Source organism: Natator depressus, chromosome 8, assembly GCF_965152275.1.
Source record: "Natator depressus isolate rNatDep1 chromosome 8, rNatDep2.hap1, whole genome shotgun sequence".
Classification (NCBI taxonomy): Eukaryota; Metazoa; Chordata; order Testudines; family Cheloniidae; genus Natator; species Natator depressus.
In genome coordinates this window covers 5,661,562-5,667,561 of record NC_134241.1, presented here as the reverse complement: position 1 = coordinate 5,667,561, position 6,000 = coordinate 5,661,562, and the positions used below count along the sequence as shown (strand labels likewise).

General features: G+C 44.6%; 1 long non-coding RNA gene across 1 annotated transcript in view; it reads left to right on the top strand.

Annotated features, from left to right (window-relative positions):
• The first annotated feature begins 800 nt into the window (after positions 1-800).
• Positions 801-6,000, top strand: part of LOC141991872 (uncharacterized) — a 51,103-nt gene continuing 45,903 nt past the window's right edge. Inside the window, exon 1 of the long non-coding RNA XR_012640488.1 lies at positions 801-1,701. This is a non-coding gene — a long non-coding RNA (uncharacterized LOC141991872). The remainder of the gene's footprint in view (positions 1,702-6,000) is intronic.

Here is a 6,000-nt window from a genome sequence, read left to right as displayed (position 1 = left end):
CTTCAGATGAGGTAGAGACAACCAGCCTTGTCTGTACCCTTTTAATCTGCAGAAGAATCTAGCATCAGCAGCTCAATGAGCGTAACACCACGGTAGATGCATTACCATAGCTCAATTCTGCAAAGACCTAAGGGGGACTTGGAGAAAGAGGGTGGGGGGGAACACACTGAGGGACTGTGGCCTAGAGCCACACTCCCTAGAGAGTAACAGTGAAAAAAGGAAATCTGTCTCGGGGAGAAGTTGCTGGGAGAAGGAAGGAGGGGAAGTAAGAAGAAGCCATCTTTCTGTGCAGTGACAGCAGAGAAAGGAGAGAGACTGAAACTATGTGGTCAAAAACTGTTTCATCTTGAGATTTAGGTTCTTTTTCAAGATGAGTAGGGATGAAGTCAACCTCGAGCCTGGCTCTCAAGCGGAGGAGAGAGGACAGACAAGCTGAGAAAGCACAGATGTAAATCGAGAAAGAGCAGTGTTTGGAGTTGGATGGACGTTCTCCTCTGTTTGAATAAAGATTAAACATTTGGATCCAAGACCCTTCCCAGGATCTTCTGGGCAGCTCTCCTCTCAAACACCCCGCACTATTCTCTCTTTCCAGTGACTCCTACCATCCCTGCAATCAAACTCGGCATAACCTCCCAGCCTGGCATGAGGTGAATCCCCTCCCATGGAGCAGCACTATCTCCACGGGAAGGCTACTAGCCCTCTCGCCCCATCTGGCAGCAGCAATCTGGATCTGTCTGCTGCCTGGCTCCCACCCCAGTGAACAGATCCCTGCATCCTGCAGTTCTCTTCAGACCAATACCAATGGGGAACAACTGAAGCTAGTTGCAAAGCTCCCACTGAAGCCGGGGCGATCAGGAGCTGATCCTAGACATGTACCATCATTTTCACCTTTCAGCAGGCAACTTTGGGGTGTATCCCCCACTTGATACTTTCGTGAATGCCCCTTAATGCAGTGCAGAGAGGACAGGCCCGGGGAAGGAATTCAAATTCATCTAAGAGAGGCAAGAACCCCCAGGGGGGAGTTGTTACAGGTGATTCACGTTGGCCCAGGTTCAGATCTGTTTACACTGGGGCAAATTAGTCCAGAGTTAGAAATCGGAATTTGGCCCTATGGATCCAGTTAAACATGCTAAAAGGATGGGGGCAAAGACCGCAGTGTCCTTGGCTTCTTGAAGAGAGAAGAGCTCCAAGGGGAATTTCTAGAAATGAGCGTAATGGAGCCTGTTGGTTATGATTTGGTGTGGGTGAGCTGCAAAAGGGGTAGCAGTTGTCTCATGAAATGCACAGCTTCCAAGCGGCTCAGAAGAAAGGAGGGAGTTGTGAGTGTCTGGGGTGATGTCTAAGCGTGGAGCAGAGGCAGGCAGAGCGGAATTGGCTTTCACCAAGCACAACACACAAAGGCCAAGGACACCCTTTTCTGAGGACTGGAAGAATGCTTTACAAGTGCCCCTTCGGGTTTTGCGAGATCTGAAATCTGTCTGCAATTAAGTTAATTTGGAGTTGAACATGGACAAAGATAATGAGTTGGAAATAACAACGGGAGAGGAGGAAGGGGGTTGCTAAGAAACAGACCCATTTACTGCATCCAGAAAAATCAAAGAAATCATTTTTATGAGCTGAATGGCTGAGTGACAGGGCACACATTACAGCTGGCATGGAAATGAGAGTGCTATAGGGAGAGACTGCAGAGAAATGAAGGAGGTAAGAAAAGGACAGGACTTCTGGAAAACTGCAGGAAAAAAAAGAAGGGGGGAAAAAAGACCATTTTTGATAGGTGGGGGCCAGTAGGGTCTAAGGGTCAGCGCGCTGGCCTTGGAGTCAGGAGACCTGGGTTCTATTACCAGTGCTGCCGCTTAATTGATAGGTGAGTTAGGGAAACTGAGGCACAGAGCGGCAATGTGACTTGCCCAGTAGTCACATAAGGATAGTTATGATTACCTTCCTTTGTGAAGTGCTTTAAGATCTACAGATGAGAGTGAAGCATTATCATCACTTTCCAAATAAAGGCAAAAATCAACTCTCAGACCCCCCCCCAAACTATCCTCACCTCCACATTCTTCCCATTGGGAGTTTCACATGGAGATCTGAGAGGGCAGCATTCCTTTACTCTGGGAATTAACATGCGAATTGTCACCGCTGAGCTAAGGGGGGGGGGAGAATTGAAAAGAGACCAGAGTGCTTAACAATCACAAGCCTTAAGTAAATCCACGAGCTATTATCACTGAGCTTGTTTGAATTGACAGAGCTTTCCTGCAAATATTGGGGTGACACCTTCCCCACCAGTGTGTGTTTTAATAAGGAGCTTGGTGTTTTCTTAGTCTGTCTTTCAGCTAAAATGGAAAAGGTTGCCCAGGTAATTGAAATCGGGACTAGAATACAAATACAGTGTGAGAACCCTACGCTTGGTAAATATAAGTTGCAGGGTGAAGAAGGAATCCCAGTGGAATTCTGTATGGGATGGAAAGAACGGGAGACCCTGAAATATTTTCTCCCCACTGATCAGATTAGGGAAAGAACGTGAGATGACGGGAGACCAAAAATGGATACAACAATACTATCGGTGTCTCCAGTCGTCACTGAAAGAAAAGGCAGATCAGAGATTGTTTCAAAGGCATTGAAATTAGTTATGATTAAATCAGGTAAGCTAATCAGTGTTGCTTCTTTGGGCAATGTTGTAATATTGTTGGGAGTCACCAGATGGTAATATTACTTAGTGTCTTCCTCTGCACAGGGCCTAGCGCAGTTGGGTCCCGATCTTGGTTGGGACCTCTAGGGGCTACTTAATACAAATAAGAAGTTCCTTTACGAATAACACCACTGTTCAGTTGCTGTTCAATTAGATCTTGGGGAGAATGCCGTGTTATTAATTATAATGCAATTCCTTTTGGGAACTCTGGGATGGGATATCAACCGATACAATTTTCTCACCTCTGACTGGAATAAATTCCTAGCTGCAGACCGATTGCGACACAAAAAGCAACAGACACTTTAGACTGTATGCTGTTAAAAATCATACAGATGTATGTAGATATCGTTGTTTATATTTTGTGTCCTATCGAGCTGAGTGAGGGGGTCCGCCCATCCCCACTAGACTCCTGAAGATCCTTTGGTAGTTCTTTTCCAGTTCATCCACACTGCATTCACTCAATGCTCTATGTCATGACCATCTGCATTTCAGTCAAGAAAGGCTTGACATAATTTCTCTTTAAAGCCCGTCAGCCTTGTTTATTAGACATTTAGAGTGGTCAGTGCAGAGCATGCCACCTCCATAGCTCTCACCAAATGGGGGAAGGAGACACCAGGCTTGGGAACTGAATTGGGGTTTTCTAAGGAAAGCTGTCCAGCTCCATCACTGCCCTCCTGCAAGGCTTCAGTATCACTCTTGCTCCGCCAGCATCACAGCAGGGCATTTGCCAGGGGGCTGCCAGTAGGGCTACATCTTTGACCAGAGCAAGAGAGAGGAAGCCCTCTAAACTGGCTTCATTGGCTACAGGGTGAGCCTTCACTAGGGCTAGTAATATAGGGGGAAAGCAACTATCAGTGTTCCAAAAGCAACCATCAGAGTAGACAGAGAACCACTAAAAGAGTAAGTCATTTTACCTATCTAGGGCATGAGATATGCAATGATAGTCACACTATGCTAGATGTCAAGGAACAACTGTCAAAAGCAACAAACCACTTTCATACACTTGAAAAGATCCAGAAAAGTAGCAGGATTGGCACTGATACAAACATACAAATTCTTAACACCAGCATCACGTCTGTCCTCCTTTATGGCAGTCTACAACAAAAAATGATGAGAAGATCAACTCTTTCCAATGGACTCTGATGATCTTCTTCAGGTATTTACTTTGATGCTGAAGGCTGGTTTTCTCTACTTAGAATCTCTGATGTTGCAAGAAACTCATTCCAAACATAGTAAAAGATGACAAGGGACATATTTAGGACATGCTTTGAGGATGCCACCAATACTACCTCCATGTCAAGCGATAATATGGACATCATCTGGAAAGAGAAAAAGAGGACAACCTCAAGAAACATCAAGCAGAACAATGGAGAAGGAAGCCAAATCTATCAACTTGACACTCAGAAGCCTGAACAGACCAGCACAAGACTGAACTAAATGGTAGAAACTGGTGGACACCCTATGCCCCTAAGGGTGCGGGAAAAGAAAGAAAGAAGAAAAGCAACTAGACAGCACTCCCAACTTCTGCCAGCCTGAGGGGCAGCAACATCGACCACCTCTTGCAGATTACATGGGTGTGTAATAAATAGCTACCTGATTATAGCTGTAGACATTCCTAGATTTCTAATGCAGGCCTGGTATTTTCCAGGGCAGCATCACAATGTGCATTTACAATGAGACAGGAAATGTCTCCCGGAGAAGGACAGTGAGGAGCAGTTCATTAATGTAAGCCAGCAAGATCATTTTCAGAAATCCCACATTCAGAACTAAAAAAGGCACCCGCCCAATTTCTGGGAGTACAAATTAACACACAAAAAATGACCTGGATAATCACTCTCACACACACAACAAGTCTGTTGTGTCTCTAAAGTGACAAGTGGATGAGGTAAATACCTTTTATTGGACCAATTTCTGGAGGCAAGAGAGACAAGCTTTCAAGCTTCTCTGTGTAGCTCAAAAGCTGGTCTCTCTCACCAACAGAAGTTGGTCCAATATAAAATATTACCTCACCCACCTTGTCTCTCTCATATCCTGGGTCCAACATGGCCACAACAACACTGCATACGGCAATGGGATTGCTAGTGCCAGTTTGGTTTCTTTTACCCTTATTTGGTACCTTGTAGTTTATGTATAATCCAGGGAGGTAAATAGACAAAATACATTTGATTTTATAAAGTGATCAGTAAGATGGATTTCCCTGACAGAGTTTGCAAGGGTTATGTGGTCTCTTAGGAAATGGCCATGTGAGATGGTTGTAAGACTCTCACGTTCTACCTTCACTGGAGATCTGGCTTTCCCAGTGGGCTGTTTCGTCGGGGGTGGTGGGGTTGATCAGTGTGAAGGTACTCACAGCTCAGTATAAAGAAAGGAAATCAGTGCAGAGAACAAAGTACTTTCCACTCTTCTGCTCACTGCAGGAATCCCAGGGAAAGAACAGCCCTTCATCACAAATGCTTTGCTCCAGCGCACATCAAGTTATGCCAGTTGAAGAAGAGTGGGGGAATTTGACAGAAGGAAAATGACATGGCAGAGCAAATAATGAGAAACCATGCAATCTGATTCCAAGGGATTTGGATTGTTTAGGTGATTGAGCCCACAGTTAGCAAATAGTTCAATGCAGACAAATTAGTTTGGGAGCAAGGAATCAAGCGATGGAATATGTGTTATATAAGAAAAGCACTCAGCATACTGATCAGGGAAAGGATTACCCTGAGGTCATTGACACCATCAGGCTGGTGCAGAGCTGAAGTTAAAAAATGCAAAGATATTTTTACAAACTTGATACTAGTTTCTATGAAATACAAAATATTAGTGACACTGTTTAAAGCACTAGTTAGATCCTTGCTGGGATACTCTGTACAGTACCTGCTAGTCACTCTGACAGAGGAAGCATATTATTGCCTTAGAGAGAGGGCAGGAAAGCTGATACGAAGTCTGAAAGGAAATGGACGTATTCTCCCGGGAGCGGGAAGGCTTTGTGGTGATCTAATGGATGTTTTCAGAATTATAAGGGAGATGATTGGTAAGAATACATTTCATACATTGGGATGAGGTTTCAAAACACCGGGAGAACCTTAATATTTTTGTTTAAAAAAAGCTAAATTATATTGTACGTATATAGTAATACATACATACATTTACTTGTATTACGGTTGTGTCAAGAGACCACAGCTGAAATCCAGACCCCAAAGGCGCTGTACAGTCACATGCGCCATGGTGCTGGCAATCTAAATATTCACGACAAAGGGGGTGAGACAGAGACAAAACCCACACGTGGAAGTTCGGGAACTGAGGCCTGGAGAGATTTCCAAGGC